Here is an 18,165-nt window from a genome sequence, read left to right on the forward strand (position 1 = left end):
TCAAATCATGGCCACAGCGATGTGAAAAACATGCCAGGTATATGTGCTTCTGTGCCTAAAATCCTGCCATGAAGGAAGAATGGAGAAAAAAGTATTTCAGCATGACCACGCCTCACTGGGGGGCGTGTTCTCTCTCTGGTAAACATACGTGCTCTTTGGCAATAATACACATCCATACACACAAAGGAAAACAAATTGATCCCTGATGACCTTGATAGGAGTACTTTCAGTGAGGTTGAGAGCCTAAGTAAGAACCATATAGGCTGAAGAAGAAAATAGAGAAGTGTTCACTCTGATAGCACTTAAACTAAAAGTGGAACAATACAGAAAAAATGAGCATGACCCCTCCACATAGATGACACACAAATCTGTGAAGCATCCCTAATCCTTTTGGTTCGGATTTGAATTTGGGGACAATGTTAACTTTTACACATTCAAAAAGAAAGTGAAATCAATGAGAATGGAAGAGATTGTAGAACTGAATATCACAGAAACAAATGAATCTATGCTTAAATCAATAATGTAACCACTTTGAAGAAAAACTAATCTAAATATTTTTGAACCTAGGACTTGGAATATACACCTTTAGTCTCTAAACACAACTGCAAGCAATCTTGAACCTCAGTTAGCAGGTTGTTCTTGGTAGTGGAATGGATTGAGCAATTCTGAAATCATTTTGTGTGTATCATAGCATTGAGTAAATGAATAAAGACATCGATTTGATTAGGAGCCAGAGTTCTCACTGTGAGGAGAGAGAGATGCAAATAAGGAATGGAAGAAAGAACCTTGTGGTGTTGAATTGGAATTCAAGATATCAGTAATGAATTCATGATTAAAAAAACTAGTTTAACTGAATTAAATTACCATCCCCCCAAACACCTCCCCACCAGCTCTGTTTTCCAAGAGGGCATTAAAGCAATTACACCCAGTAGTAATGAGCATATTTGGTGCCCAGATCTTGGTTTCTAAATACTATTTCCCACTAAAAGAAGTGTTCTTTGGCCAAATGGCTGATTTCAAGGGCTAGGCAGGAAAAGTACAAGAGAAAGCCTGGAACATCTCACACCAGAAGCAAGGAAGCACTAAACCAACAAAAAACAGATGATAGGGACATGTTAAAAAGACACAGAAGCCAGCTCAAAGAGGCTCTCTCTGGGGCCGGCAGGTGGATAGGACATGGCCAACTCCATGGTGTGAGTCCCAGATCCCGAAGCTTTAGAAGTACATAGGGCAGATTTGTGCATGTGTTCCCAAAATCCCAAGAGGAGAATGGAAGAGAAAGGACTGTGGCATGACCATCTTCCCTGAGGGGTGATTTCTCGCTTTCTTTCTGCCTTTTTCTGGGGAGTACATGAGTCCTATAGCCAAAACTTACATGCACATATGTACGGGCACATTAAATCCTATTTAATAGGATTATAACTTATTAAATAAAATATGAATCTACGCATTTATACTGACAATAATTAAATATGTAAATAAATAAGAGCGAAGGGAAAAATTGTGCTTATAGTAGAATGCTAACTAAGAGATATAGATGGAATGACGGCGTTAGAAAATCACCATTTTGCAACTACAGTGGTCTTCCCTTATGTGTAGTTTTTATTAAATGGAAAATTTCAGAAATAAACAATGCACATTTTAAATTGCTCCTGCACTGAGTATCATAATTAAATCTCATACTATCCTTTCCCCTCCTGCCCTGAACTCGAACACATCAAGTGCATCCACAGTGTTACTCCCCTATTAGTCACTTAGTAGCCACCTTGGTTATTGGACCAGAAAGAGAGAGAGAGAGAGAGAGAGATTGGATCTGGTATTATTTGTGATTTCAAGCATCGACCAGGATGGGTCTTAGATGTATTCTCCACAGATAGAGGGAGACTACTCTAGCAGAGTAATTGATTCAGACAAGAATAATCAATGTTAAGGACATCAGGCAAACGTTTGAAGAGGAGCAAGATAGTTACATAATCTCAAAGTACTCATTACTTACATAGAAAAAAATGTTAACTTTACAGGGAAGAAACCTAGCGGATACCACATTTTTTTCTTTTTAAAGAATTATTTATTTAGTTTTATTTGTTATTATATTATTGTTATTTTAAGTTGCTATAGGGCACAGGTGGTCACCAGACAGAAATAGAAAGGGAGAGACCACGCCACCTGCTGGTCCCCTTTTTTTTTTTAAATTTTTAAAGAATTACTTTTATTTAACTTTATTTATTATAATTTTTTTAGAGGTTTTTGCTATAGGGCACGTGTGCTCACCAGAAAGACAGAGAGAGACAGAGACAGAAAGCAAGAAATCACCCTCCCCGGGGGGATGGCCGTGCTGCAATCCCTTCTCCTCCATTCTCCTCTCGGGATCTTGGGCACGCACACATATGTGCCTGGCGTGAGTTTAAGGCACTGGACACTCCCACATAGCTAACCACGGTGCAAGTCCTGGACCTGGTGGCTTATTTTCTGACTTTTCCTCTCTCTGTCTCTGATCAAATTAAAATGAATAAATAAAATTAAATAAAGAATTCTATATATATGTATATACATAATCAGCTGTTGAAAGAGAACACCATCAGTATGGAACCATATGACATAAGTTTCTCCTCATGTGATGCACTGAGAAGGGCACAGCATACACTGGTAGTAACTCTATCACCCCCTCCCCCCCCCAAAAAAAAACTAATCTAATCATGAGGAAACATGAGACAAACTCAAACGGGGAAATTCTACAGAAAACTTAACCAATGTACTCTTTAAAAATATAAACAGTATGGGTCAGCAGATGGCGTGGTTGGTTAAGGTGCTGGAGTCCCTTGTGCCTGACCACAGTTCGAGTTCCATGCCTGGAGGCTTGAACATCACACTGGGCATGTGTACGTGCATACTCAAAATCCCAGGAGAAAAATGGAGGAGAAGGGATTGTAGGATGGCCATCCCCCCTGGGAGGTGATTTCTCATTTTCCCTCTCACTATCTCTCTCAAGTGAGTACACATACCTATGGCAAAAACCTTTAAAAAGAAAAAAAAGAATATTATGAACAACATTGACAGACTGGGGAACTATTTTAGATTAAAGGTATGACAGTTAAACATGATGGATTACCTGGATTAGGCACAGGGTTAGACCCTGGATTAGAGGAAAAATTGCTGGATGAGACTTAATTGGGCCATCAGTGAACTTCCTTTTTATAAGAGTTATTTTATTTAGCTTTATTTATTATTATTGTTACTATTAATTATTATTTTCCAGTTTGATCAGAGAGACGGAAAGTAAGGAAGCAAACCACCAGATTCAGGACTTGAACCACAGTTGGCCATGTGGGAGTTCAGTGCCATTAACCACCACTCCACCTGTTGGTCCCAGGCCATCAGTAAACTTTTTTTTTAAGAATTATTTTATTGAAGTTTATTCATTTAATTTATTTATTTTAATTTAACCAGAGAGGGACAGAGAGAGAGTGAGAGAAAGAAGGAAAGTGAGAAAGCAAGCCGCCAGGTCCACGACAGGAACCATGGTCAGCCATGTGGGAGTCTAGCGTTCATAATCACCAAACCACCTGCCAGCCCCTCTTTTTTTTTTTTTTTCCATTATAGACTTTCTCTGAACTAAAGATCTGACTTCTGGGTTTTTTAAAATTTTTTAAAAGTTTGACCATAGGGCACATGTGCTCACGAGAGAGATAGGGAGACAGTAAGAGAGAAAGTGAAAAATCATCTACCTTGGGGATGGCCATGGCACAATCCCTTCTCTTCCCATCTCCTCTCTTGAGATTTTGGGCACGCATCTACAGAAACCCAAGAGATTTTCAAGACATAGGTCTGGGCCTCGAAACATGCTTGACCACGTGGAAGTTCAGTGGCTTAACTACCATACCACCTGCTGGTCCCTGCTATCAGTGAACTTTGAATATGGACAGTATATAAGGATGATAACATTAAATTTCCTAAAATTGATCATTGTATTGGATGGGTATGTAGGTATATACAAGAATGCCCTTGTTATTAGAAATCACAATAATTTATACCTAATACCCTAGGACTTAAGAATAAATACTACAAATCAAATGGTTCAGAAAATACTATGGATTTGGGTATATGCATATACGCATGCTCTCACACACATCATGTGGTAAATTACTAGCTTCTACTGTATCTGGAATTCTTGGTAATATTCTTACAGTTCTTCTCCAAGTTTGAAAAGATTTCAAAGTAAAAAGTTAAAAACTAAATTGGAAATGAGGAAGTAGAAACAGTCTGTAGACAACTCTTGAAAAGCTGGTCGTGAAGAGAAGTGAAATTGAGCCAGAGTGAGAATCTGGGTCATAACACAGCTCTTTAAAAACAGGAGAAACTAGAACAGCTTTGCTCACCGATGAGAATCAGGATGGGGCTCAAGTCTGCTCCCACCCCTTCCTCCTTTTTTTTTTTTTTAAGGTGAGGGAGTTAGATCGGTTCTCTAAGGCCTTTTCCACTTCAGGTCCTCTGTGACTCTCCTGCCTTTAGACACTACAAGTCTACAGAAAACACATTTTATTACTTACACTGCCTGCAACCAGGAGAACACATGTGGGCCACCACCACTTGAGGGCAGTACAAAATGATGCTACAGCCACTCTGGTGGTTTTATTGCTTCAGCTGCGGGTGGAACAAAACAAAGCCTTTCACATGATCTTTTCTCAAATGTGCTAGGTGAAATCAAGCTCCTGTGGACACATCACTTTCTCCAAATGTTTTAGATAAGAAAAGTTTAACGTAATTCCTAACAGCAATTTGAGGAGAGGAGTAAGTGGGTGAGACGGTCTCATACCCTGGGAAGATGCTGGCACGAATGATAGATTTAATAGAGAATGCCTGAAGAGTCAAAAAAGACCCTAGCAGATGAATACAACCCTTTCATCTTATTGGCAGGACCTTATGTCCAGAGGAGGGAAGGGGCCTGACCAAAGTTGTAGTGACATGTTAGCCAGAGTAATCATTTTAATACTCTCATTGTTAGTCTCGGAAGACAGACGTTCTGATATTTAATTTTTATTTTTTTTAATTTGCTAGAGGTCATGTGTGCTTGCTGGAGTCAGGCAGAGAGAAAGTACACCCTATGAAGGAGGTCACTCTGTAATCCCTTCTCCTCCGTTTTTCTGTCTTTCAGGATTTTGGGTGTGTGTGCACATGTGCCTGGTGTATTTCTCAAGCTCCTGATTCTGGAACTCAAATCACATAGTTGGCCATGTGGGATCCAGTCATCTTAATCACCAGACCATGGGCTGCCACTGTTATTTTCAAGTGATATCATAAATACACCTTGCAGAGAGATTGACCCCATTATTGGTATTGAACTGAGTTCCTGAAAAATAAAACTATGACACCTCAGTCACAAGGTTGCATCTCTTGTGTCTTCCTCTCCCTGGGAGGACAAAACTATTCACTTTTAGCTCTTATCCACTTCAGCTTGTCCTAATGCCCTGGACAGTACAGAACTAATCATGCCCAACTTGCTTCCCACTCCTTTCTGGCGGGAGCTTCAGACTCCTGATAGATCACATGTTAGACTTCCCTACTAACACTGGGAGATGAAGTTGAAAGCCCAAGAAAGAAAATAAATGGGCATGTGGCAGTACACAATTTGGAGAGAAACAATATAATCATTGCAGGAGAGAGGAAGTGATCATAAAACATCCGTCAGAAAATCCTCGCAGAACATTAGAATCCTTAATAGGACCTAAGTACATGATGGAGAATACAATAACTTTAGACTCATACAATAGAGAAACTGGTGTGACTCCATAGCGTGCTAATAACTAGACTCAATTACACAGAAGGGCCCCTAATCTCACTATTGTTTTTTTTTTAATTATTCTTTTTCATTTTATTTATTTATTTTAATTTAACCAGAGAGGGTCAGAGAGAGAAAGTGAGAAGGCAAGCTGCCAGGTCTGGGACTCAAATTGTGGTCAACCATGTGGGAGTCCAGCACCCTTAACCACCATACCACTTGCCGGCCCTCCACTCTTACCTAGTTTATTTTTAAATGCCTTAGCATTAGCCTGACTTTCAAAGACCACTCATCTGGCCACTCTTTAGCCTTAGAGACTGCCTTAGTTCCTATTCTGTGCTTCAGCCACTGTTTTCTGAGCACTCTCTGCAGGGCATAACTTTTGGTATTTGTTCAGGCTATGCTCTGGACAAGCTTCATTTTGAGGTTCAGTTCATCTTTGGAGGCTTTTTTGATCTGACTCCCACATTTACTTGCAGATTCCTTTTGGCTCCCACAGCCACTGCAGCACAGTACTCTCCTCTCTCACTCTCTTTTAAATTTTGCCAGGGGCACTTTGTGCTTGCAGGAGAGACTGAGAGAGAGAAAGTGCGAAAGCACTTCCTATGGGAAATGATCTCGCCTCAATCCTTCTCTTCCATTTCTCCCTCCTTTCCAGAGTTCGGGCATGTGTGCTCATGTTCCCAGTGTGTTTTTCAAGCCACTGGATTCTGGGCTCAAACCTCACAGTGGAGCCATGTGGGATCCAGTCTCCCTAACCACCACACCACTGACTGGCCTCAACTTCATTCTTTTATTTATAAATATTCAATTATTGTCCATTTAAAAAGTTGTAGTGGGGGGGGAACCAGCAGTTAGCGTAGTGTGGCCATCCCCCCGGGGTGTGTGTGTGTGTGTGATTTCTCGCTTTCTGTCTCTCTGTCTCTCTCTGTCTGTCTGGTGAGCGCATGTGCCCTATGGCAAAAATACCTCTCCCCCCGCAAAACAAAAAGTTGTAGCCATCTTAGTGCATGTAAAGCAATATCTCATTTCAGTTTTGGGTTTTTTTTTTTTTTTTTTTTTTGGTTTGTTTGTTTGTTTCAGGGTACGCATGATTGCCCGAGAGAGAATATACATTTTTTTTAAAAAGAGATTTTTGCCATAGAGTGTGTTCCTTCCCAGTGAGTCAGGATCATGGGTGTGTGCTCCAAGAATGTGTAAGTTAACTGAGGAAACGAACCTATGAACGAACCAAATTCTTCTTTCTATTATTGTCTGATGTTAGGATTCCTGGCCTATAATCTAAACTTCCTTTCTTTTATTTTTTTTAAAGAATTATTTTATTTAACTTTATTTATTAATTTGTTTATGTGATCAGACAGGGACGGAGTGAGTGAGAGAGAGGGAAGTGAGAAAGCAAGCAGCCAGATCCAGGACTCGAACTACTGTTGACCATGTGGGAGTCCAGTGCCCTTAACCACCATGCCATCTGCCAGTCTCCTGAACTTTCTTTTAAGAGTAAAGAATAAGGCCAGCATGGGACCCGGCAGCAGACCGTTCAGGGACCACCCTCTCCTGGTCAGCTCCTCTCGGGAGGCTGGGCTGCCGGGTTTAAGAGCGGTAAAGGACGCCCAGCGCCTACCGCCAAGCGAGTCCTCAATCCTGTCTGCCGCCTTCCTTCTGTCTTTGCACACAAGGTGACATCATGGAGAGTGAGACTGAAGCTTGCACCTGCGTCCTCCCTCGGCCTTCTGGTTGCAGACGAGGCCTATGACAGGAGTGGGATGCCCCCTAGACGCCTCTAGCCCCCGCGCTGGGAAGTTCGGAGAAGAAACGAGAATGCAAATACCTGAGCCTAAGTCAGAACCATGGCTCTGAAACCAAAGAGCCCATCTGGCAAAAAGAAGGCATCAGCTGGCAAAAAAAGGCAAAAACAAGTATTACCCGTTACCAAAGAAGAGGAACCAGTAAACATGGAGAGCATGGGTCACCCAGAAATTTATCTATCCTTTAGTATTAACCACCAAGACCTAGGAAATATTTAATTGCCGAATAGATGAAGATGTTACAGATGAACAACCGTATAAGCTCATCAAAAAACAAGACATTTTAGAAGATTTGCATAATAGAGCTGCGGTATCTGATTTCCATCCAGTCATAAAACTTGTCCAGGAGTATCCTGGAGATGAGCTTCTACTTGATTGTGATAAAGATTTCAAATATGGACTTAACTTTTATTTATTGGAACTGAAGAGGGCAAGGAAAATTATTTAAATCCCCCAGAAGTACCAGAAGAACAGGAAGAATTTAAAGAATATGTTCCTGAGGAAGTATATGCTTATAAACCACCCGTCTCTAAACCATGGGTGTCTTTGGGCAGTGAAAAAGAAATTGAGGATGAATCAATTAAGGGATCTACAAAGCAGGTTACATACATGATTTCTCGGAAACGAAGTGAATTTGGTGCACCAATTAAATTTCATGACCAGAATGCTTCCAGTGTAAAAGATGCCTACATTGAATGTACAGCCTATCCAGATCACATTTTTACCCTTAAACAACTTGAAGAAGATGTTGGCATGCAAGTAGTCCCCAAAATGAATGACACAAGTACTCAGACAAGACGGACATATCCCAAAAATGCTGCCACCCAATATTATCCAAGAGAATTCTCAGAAGAGGAAAAAGAGTCACTCGAACAGTCAAAGACTTCGATTGATTTTCTTAACAATGTGTCTATAAGGTAAAAAGTTATATATTACATTTTAAAAATAAAACATAAAATATGTATGTTTACTTATAATAATAGTTTTCAATAAATAATTCTATTTATGTACCATTTAAATTTTTTTTAAAAAAAAGAATAAAGAATAAAATAGATTTCTGATTAGGCTTTTTTTCTTCTTCTTCTTCTTCTTTTTTTTTTTTTTTTTTTTTGTAATCAAGGCCAGTGGATTTAAAAATGCCATCAACACAAAACAATGAGTCCTCTTTGCTTCCAGTGGTGCTTTGCATCTCTGAGAATCTCCAGAGACACACTTTTCTGAGCCTCTGTGGTCAAGCCATGATTCCCTCTAAGTACTTTCTAGTACCTCTTCCATACTTCTCTGCTACTTCCTCTCTCCTCCATTCCTCCCATGTTCCATTCCACTGAATATCTCAACATGCCTAGAACATACTTGTTCTGTGCTTTGATGACACATACTTTATCTGGAAAGATCTGACCCTATGGTAGTTCACGTTAGGAGTTTGATGAGCCAACCTGTAATGGGCCAGCCAGTAGAGGAGTGGTTAAGGCAGCTGGATTCTAGATGGCTGTGACTTTGTGGTTCAAGTCCTGGATCCAATGGCTTGAAATTACATTGGGCACATGTGTGTGCATGCCCAAAATCCCAAGAGGAGAATAGAGGAGAAAGGATTGTGGCATGGCCACTCCCTCTGGGTGGGGGGGGTGCCTTCTCACATTCCTTCTCTCTCTCTCTGTCTCTTGCCAGTGATCCCACGTGCCCTATAACAAATAAAACAATAAATAAATGAAGACAGAGAAAGAGACAACAAAAAAGTCTCATAAGTTTCTTGTTTTTGTTTGTTTTTATATGAGAGAGACAGAGACAGCAAAGGACAATGGAAAGAAAGAGAGGGAGAGAGATATTTTTGACAGGATCTTGCCATTGTGATCATTGGAGCCAGCCTCCTAGTTAGTGAGTATTACAGGCACACTACTGTGCCTGAACTATTCAGGTTGTTCTGGAATCCAAACCCAGGACTCCCATGTGGTCTTAGCCTCATGCAGTGATGTCTGACCTCTTGCATCACTGTAGCTAGTCTCCCTTGCAGGATCTTAAATAGGGAAATAATAAGATCTGATTTATGTTTTATTCTACACATTTTATTGATTCACAAAATACCTTAAACTAAAACTATGGACAAAGCTAGAATCTAATTACAAATGCACTGTAATATTCTTCTGATAATTCATTTACATTTATTCCCTGAGCATTGTCACAGCATACAAAATGTGATTTCCCATCCAAAATATACTGCATAGTGCCTTAGTCATACATGTTATCATCATTAATTTTCCATTTCTGTATATATACATATATATAGTGTGTGTGTGTCTTCTATTTCTGTGTCATATATATATATATATAGTGTGTGTGTGTGTGTATATATATATATATATATATATATATATATCCCCTATTTTTCACCCTCTGCCATTTCCCAGCCTCCTTCCACACTATCTTAGATGTCTACAGTTGTTTTCCATTCCTTTTTTTCCACCCACATTTTATTGATTCACATATTTTCTTAAGATCTGATTTAAGTTTTAAAAAGATTATTCTAGGGACCAGCAGTTGGTGTAATGGCTATGTCACTGGACTCCCATGTAGTTGACCGCTGTTTGAGTCCCAGACCCCGTGGCTTAAACTCACGCCGGGTGCATGTGTGTGCGTGCCCAAGATTCCGAGAGAGTGGAGGAGGAGGGATTGCGGCATGGCCATCCCCCCAGGGAGTGATGTCTCACTTTCTGTCTCTGGCAAATGCACATGCCCTATAGCAAAAACAAAACAAAAAAAAAAACAACAACAACAAAAACTCTCCAAAAAAAAAATCATCCTACGATATGGAGACTGGATATAAGCACAAGTATGGAAGTGGGAGATGAGTTAAGGAGCTGCAGTAGTGGTCCAGGAGAAAGTGGGTGGCAGTGGAGAGAGTAAGTTGTCATCCCTTCAGTATATTTGGAAAATAAAATTAGAATATTTTCAAGATTGAGCCCACAAAACTTGTGGATGAACTGAACTCGGGCTATTATGAGAGAAAGCACAGAACCAAGCGGGGGAAGCGATGAAGGCCTGGACAAGGCATCCTCTATTTGTGTTATAATGTGAGATGCTCAATACATAGTCATGGGTTTAAACTGAGACACAACTGTGTTTATGGCTTAGAAGATCTTTGACTGAAAGAGTTGTCTATTTGTCATTATGCATGTGTGTGGGGGGCGGGGGAGAGATGCCTTAGTTTTCCCCAACTACATGAACCAACATTATTAGCACCCGCTAAGTGCCAGACACCAAGCTAGACTCTTTCACAAAAGACACATCATATGATGCATACTTGCCCCCAAACTCTGAGAAGCAAGAATTAATATCTCCATTTTATAGAGAAGGGAAGCAAGGAGTAGTTTATGATTTGACTGAGGCTATGCAGTAAGTATGTCCTAAGCTGAGACTGCAAGTTACATTTGACTGAAGCCCATGCTGTTGGCACTGCACTGATTCAAAGGTACAGAATGAGGATCTCCCAAGCTTTTTTTCCCTCATTATGTGAAATCTTCTGTTGACGCTCATGTGCCCTACTTTAGAGTCCAGGGCTGGCAAACAGGACAGCTTTGTTCTGTCTGTGGCCCTTCCTGACTTGCCTTGTGATTTAGGGCAAGCTTCTTAATATGATGGTGTCTCAGCATTCACACATGGTAAGCAGGGCTAGTAATTACTGACGAAGAAAATGCTTTGAAATCGGCAGATGAAAGGACCTTCCGCCTCGAGTGCAAATATTTTCTTACCATGATTTTCATTTGTTTGTTTATTTTTTTTTTTCTCATAGCTTCCAGGATCCTTTATGAGGAAAGAAAGGAAATAGGGAAAAGTGTAAAACTGCATTTGCTTTCTCACTAGATCCAATGGCACTCTGGGGATAAGAAAGTAATAATCTTTACTCTGCAGGGTCCAATAAATATTACTAATGGATAAATATATTTTATTTAAAAACCTATTGAATAGGCTTTGGAAAACCACTCCAAATCTTTTTATAACAAGAATTATTTCCTTAATTTTACTTATTATTATTATTTTTAAATTTGTTATAGGGCATGTGTGCTCACAAGAGAGACAGAGAGAAATGGAGTGGGAGAGAGAAAGCAAGAAAGCAAGCTGCCAGGTCTGGGACTTGAACCTGTCAGCCATGTGGGAGTCAAACACCGTAACCACCACACCACCTGCCAGTTCACCACTGCAAACCTTTAAAAAGTGTTTTCTAATGATATAATCTTGTGTTCTGGCTACTTAAACCCTAAATGTTCTCAGTAGGAAGAAAAAGGAGCTAACACGTATCTAGTGTCTGCTATGTGCCAAGTATCAGACTTTCACATGTAACTTCTTTTCATCATATTAATAGCAGCCAAATAGGTGTTACTATTACTTTCCATTTATGGGAGAAGAAACTATGGCTTGGTTTAGTGCATGGGCTTGTCAATGTCACACAACTAAGAAAGGGTAGAGCCAAGACTGGGCCAACCTGGGCCTTCCCCGTTCCAAATCTAGGCTCTTAGGATATCCCATTGCTCTAAACATTAATGATGGCAATTTTAAACTGTCTTATCAATCCTTGAGTGTGTATGGCATTTAAAAATCACTTACTGCTTGTTCTTTTCATGGCTCCGTCCCTGGCACAGGGACAGTTATTTGTGAGGCACAATTGTTATTATTGTGCAGGCTCACATACTCTTTCTGCCCTGGGCAAACACGAACAATGACAGGCTATATTTATGAAACCAGCAGCTTGGAAGCATGAGCTGCAGATTACCATTACAATTGCAGTGTAATTTTTTTTTTTAATGTAGCTTAGTACCATTTATATGGAAGGCCCTTCTCAAAAATCTCATGTAAATATACTGGTTCTTTATATATTCAGAGAGTTCCTCACATAATTTCAATCAATCATCCTGTATTTCTCCATTTTCTAAATGTTGACATCACAGATGTACAGTGTTTATGCAGAGCGGATGTGCGGTCACCTCCAAAAGTTGGATGACGAAGAAATTAAAGTAGTTGTGATTGCCTTTAAGGGTGAATTGGGGAGAAAGAGTGAAGTTAGAGTAGAATCGAAAGATGGCCCTTGACAAAGCTGAACATGCTTTGACGGGTCTTCAGTCTCATTTTAGCTTTAGAGTTATAAACCTCATTCCACTTTCTATGTTCAAGAGCACCATTTTATCGAGTCTTCTTGGGGGTGGTTAATTAAGTAATGTGTGCAGGACACCAGCAACACACCCTAGTATTATAAAAAACACATTCAAGTCAGAAGATCTGTGTATAATTTCCAGCCTTGTCATTATTAATTTGGACAAATTCCTCTTCTGTAAAATGAGGTAAAAAATAATCCCTACAGGGCTGTCATAAGAGTGAAAAGAGAGACCAGCAGTTAGCATAATGGCTATGTCGCTGGACTCCCATATAGTTGACCACGGTTTGAGTCCCGGACCCGGTGGCTTGAAACTCACACTGGGCATGTGTGTGCGCCTGCCCAAGATCCCGAGAGGAGGATGGAGGAAAAGGGATTGTGGTGTGGCCATTCCCCAGAGGGTGATTTCTCACTTTCTGCCTCTCTCTGTCTGTCTGGCAAGCCCTTGCGCCCTATAGCAAAGACCTCTCAAAAAAAAAAAAAAAAAAAAAAAAAAGAAAGAAAGAAATAATGTACATGAAAGCAGCCATTGTTGGTTATTACCATTCAGATTTAAGTCATAGACACAACTTTATTTTCCTAGGGGATGTCTACCTTTGTAATGAGAGGGGTGTGTTCGTCAGCTGTTTAAGGCACCCCTATTCTTATAACTAATGTATTTGTAAAACAGGGTTGCCTGAGGGGTACCGAGTTAAACAGTGATCTTGAGGAATTGTATCTTATGGCTACCATTACTGAACATCTAGTCTAGGCTAGGCTCTTTGGTAGGCCATTTCTTCATGACCTCTAATTTTATACCATTTCTACCAAGTAGGTATCATGAATTCAATGTACACATGAGGAATAAGTAAGGGGCTGGCAGGTGGTATGGTGGTTAAGGCTCTGACTCCCACACGGCTGACCATGGTTCAAGTCCTGGCGTGCTCTCTCGCTCTCTCTCTCTCTCTCTCTCTCTCTCTCTCTCTCTCTCTCTCTCTGTTTCTAACTGGTCAAATTTAAAAATAATAATAATAGGGACCAGCAGTTGGTGTAATGGCTATGTCACTGGACTCCCATGTAGTTGACCATGGTTCGGGTTCCGGACCTGACGACTTAAACTCACGCCAGGTGCATGTGCGTGCGTGCCCAGGATCCCAAGAGGAGAATGGAGGAGAAGGGATTGCGGTGTGGCCATCCCCCCGGGGGCCGATTTCTCACTTTCTGTCTCTCTGTCTCTCTTTGTCTGTCTGGTGAGCGCACACGCCCTGTAGCAAAAAATGTCTAAAAAAAAAAAAAGAACAAATAAAATTAAGTATATCTTTTAAAAAAAGGAAAATTAATTTTTAAAAATGACTTTTTTTAAAACATAGAAAGCATGAAATCAATTTTCTATTTATTTTCTTTTTTCTCCACTGTAACTTTTGGCTCATATAATACTATTAAAATCTCTCTCTCTCTCTCTCTCTCTCTCTCTCTCTCTGATGAACACATGTGTCCTATGGAAACTTAAAAATAAATAAATAAATAAAATAAACAAATAATTAGAAAAAAATTTGTATGCCATAATTCACTTGGAGCTAAGTTCAAGTCTAAGTCCTCATGGAGCTCATAGTCCAGAGAAAGAGAGAGATAAGCAACAATTAAAATACTGTATGATAGGAGCCAGCAGATGGTATGGTGGTTAAGGGTGCTGGACTCCCACATGGCCGACCACAAAGGAATATGAGGCTTAGAGACCCAGAGACATTAAGTTGCCCTAGAAAAAATAGATAAGTCCTTTCGGTCTGCCCCATGCAGTTCATTTTTGTTATAATGAATTAGATCATAACATATTTTCCATTAACTACATTTTACTTTTCTAAAATAGATTTGGGATATGACCCAGTGCTTTGATGAGATCTGGGACACACATTGCAAATTGTGATTGGTGTGTCATTAAAAAAAAAAAATCCAGTCTTAAAAGTTTTAGACTTTTTTTGACAGTTTGACCCATCACCCTCATACCTACAGACTTGTTCCCATGCCCCAGTACATGTCAAGGTTTTTTTTTTTAAGTTTGTTTGTTTATTTATTTATTTCATGGCACAGAGAGAGAAGAAGACAAGCACTTCACACTGCAGTCCTCCCCCAAGTCTTTCTAGCTGTCCAGATCCTGGTCAAATCTGGTATACACAGGTCAACCTACAAACAATCTGTCATTCCCAGGGCTTCCAGCACTGCAGTGTTATGCTCTCTCTGCCATTGCGGCCAGCCTTGAGCTATTAATTTAAACCAGAACCCATGAATGAAGAAAGAAGTTGCTACGAATTACTAGTGATCTGGGAGAAGGCCTGGGACAATACACCTACAATGATTTTAAGCTAGTCTTTCCTAATTAGGGGAGGAGGGGTCTGATTCTTTTTATTTATTTATTTTTAACTAAGACTTAAACCTACTTTCAGGGACCCTTACTTAAACAAGTTATTTGTGAAATTTTGGTTTCCTTCTTCCGTGAGCAAGAGAGATTAAGAGAGAGAAAGACAGTCACCCCTACCAGGATCCTTATGCCACAACCCACCTCCACCTTTAGCCAGCCCCAGATCACGGGCACACTCGTTCCCTGTGTGTTCAGGGAGATCTCCAGACTTCCCATGTGGGTCAGCTTTGCAGAACATCACATTGCTCCTCCTCTGTGATTTTCCTATCTGTGAAGTGGGTATAAAAATGAACATCTAGGGACTAGCAGTTAGCATAATGGCTATGTCACTGGACTCCCATGTAGTTGACTGCGGTTCGAGTCCCGGACCTGGTGGCTTAAACTCATGCTGGGCACATGTGTGTGCGTGCCCAGGATCCCGAGAAGAGAGTGGAGAAGGGATTGCGGCGTGGCCATCCCCCCGGGGGGTGATTTCTTGCCTTCTGTCTCTGTCTCTCTAGTGAGCACATAAACTCTGCAACAACAAAAAACTCTCAAATAAATAAATAAATACATATTTTTATATACAATAACTCTATCTTCCGATTTTTAGTTGTCCCTCCTGGTGTCTCAAATGGGGACTGCTATGATAATGGTAACAGGTGTGGGCCTGATGGGTTGTGGTTCACCGTCATGGGAAGCCACCATGACTGGGGAAGGAAGAGCGAATCTAGGCAAATTTATTTACTGAGACCTACTCTGTGTTAGACTAAATCTTGAGGGAGATGTAGTGAGCCTCTGACCTCAAGGGTTTTACAGTCTAGTGCAGTGCAGATAAGCCCTCAACTAACAGTTTAAAATAAGGCTGAACATTTTGTCATATAAGAGTAATAGGAGGTGGGGAATTTCTGGAAGGCTTCCTTTTCCTCTCCTTTTATTTTATTGCCATAGGGCATGTGCACTTATCAGAGAGAGAGAGAGAGAGAGAGAGAGAGAGAGAGAGGGAGAGGCAGTGAGAGGGAAAGTAAGAAACCATCCTTAGGGTAGATGACCACACTGCAATCCCTTCTCCTCCATTCTCCTCTTGGGATTTTGGGCATGCATACACGCATGCCTGGTGTGATTTTCAAGCTGCCAGTTCCAAGTAAGCCATGTGGGCGTCTAGTGCCTTAAACACCATGCCACCTGCTGGTCCCCTCCTTAAAAAAAAAAGAAAATTAAGAGAGCCCCGGGTAGGAGGGGGAGATATACATGTGTATATGTACATACACATATACATACACACACACATATAATTTTTTTGACAAGCTCTCTCCATATTGGAGTCTTTACTGTGTCAGTCTGCCAGTTAGCTAAGACAACAGGCACGCATCACTGAGCTCAGTCTGTTTAAGCTGGACTGGGCATGGAACCTGTGCTTCCTATGCAGCTTCAGCCATGGGGCTGAGATGCTCTCCTGTTGCATCATTGCAGCTGGTCCCCTAGTAGCCTTCTTGAGTTAGGTGACATATAAGCTGAGCCTTTGAAGATAACTTTGGCTGTTCAAACTGAAGGGGGCAGCATGAGAAAGTGTAGGATGTGCAATGGTTACTATAGGCAGAAACCCTAAGGCCTTTATTGAGCATATACTACAATGCCAGGTCTGAGACACAGAATACTATTAAAAAAAGTCTTTGCCATTGATGAACAGAGTGTAGACTAGTATAAACAGTCATTGGGGTAATGATGACTTCATAAGGTAGAGATGAAGGATTAAAGGGGGGAGTGTGTAGCTCTCCCTTGAGGAGGAGATTAGCTTCTTGGCCAAGAAGGTAATACTTGAGTTGTATCCTGAGGAAGGGGGAGGAGCTTCAGGTGGACAGTAGTGGGAGTTAGCAGTTTTGCAGGCACCTCCATAGGCCTGACAGACAGTAAAGAAAGTATTCCTTCCTCTTTTCAAGTACATTTTGGCTCCTGGAGGGAATGACTTTAAAGCTTTCTTTTTCAATATAATAGCAGATAGTTACATGAATGGCTTTGGAGTCAAACTTGCATGTTTATTTTTTATTTTTTTAGAGATTTTTGCTATGGGCCCCTGGAGAAACAGACAGAGAGAAACCATTCCCTAGGGGGGATGGCCATACTGCAATCCCTTCTCCTCCATTCTCCTCTTGGGATTTTGGGCATGCACGCACTCATGCCTAGTGTGAGCTTTAAGCCACTGGTCTGGGACTAGAACCATGGTTGACTACATAGGAGTCCAGTGATATAACCATTACGCTATCTGCTGGTCCTTCTTCTATTTTTTTTTTAAGAGATTTTTACTTTAGGGCTTGTGTATTCAATGTAGACACAGAGAAAGATAGTGAGGGAGAAAGTGAGAATCTCCCTCAAACCCTCTAAACACCCCCCTTGTGTGGGAGGGGTTGGCCACAGCACAATCTCTTCTTCTCCATTCTTCTCTTGGGATTTTGGGCATGCATGCATGCACTCCCAAGCACACATGAGTTTCAAGCCACCAGGTCCAGGACTTGAACCACAGTCGATCCCTGTCCAGTGCTTTAACCACTACACCACTTGCTAGCCCCCAAACTTGTATTCTATAGCTGTCTCATCAACTAAATGACTTTACATAAGACCTTTATTTATGTCTTAGTTTCTTCATTTGCATAACATTTATGTTTCACTTCTCTCATTCCTATAATGCAGAAATAAAGTGTCTAGTACAGAGCCTGGCATACATAATGTTATTTTTCTTTCATTATCTCATTTCGTCCTCACATGCAACAGGACTGTGGGCATAATTTCCCCCAATTTTCAGAAGCATTAACTTAGAGTAGGTCGGTGACCTGCCTTAAGTTCACAGGACAATTTAGTCACCCCCGCAGCCCGTCCGCTTTCATGTTACATCCGCGCCGGGTTTTCCTGGGTCGCTCCGGGGCAGGCTCTGGTCCAGCGGCCCTAACTCCGGTGCCAGGGTTTGCGCGCCGCCGCGGCCTGCGCGGGCGGGCGGGCAAGAGGGCGGGGCCAAGCGGGGCGGGGCGGGCGTGAGGAGGGAAGTTGTCGAAGTTCGGGGAGACGCCCGCCC

At 41.2% G+C, this 18,165-nt stretch overlaps 1 non-coding gene across 1 annotated transcript; it reads left to right on the plus strand.

Annotated features, from left to right (window-relative positions):
* The first annotated feature begins 283 nt into the window (after nucleotides 1-283).
* Nucleotides 284-390, plus strand: LOC114007605 (U6 spliceosomal RNA). The gene has a single exon (XR_003549202.1). It is a non-coding gene; the product is annotated as a U6 spliceosomal RNA (small nuclear RNA).
* The last annotated feature ends 17,775 nt before the right edge of the window (nucleotides 391-18,165 follow it).

This window comes from Tupaia chinensis, unplaced genomic scaffold, assembly GCF_000334495.1.
Source record: "Tupaia chinensis unplaced genomic scaffold, TupChi_1.0 Scaffold000207_1, whole genome shotgun sequence".
Lineage (NCBI taxonomy): Eukaryota > Metazoa > Chordata > Mammalia > Scandentia > Tupaiidae > Tupaia > Tupaia belangeri.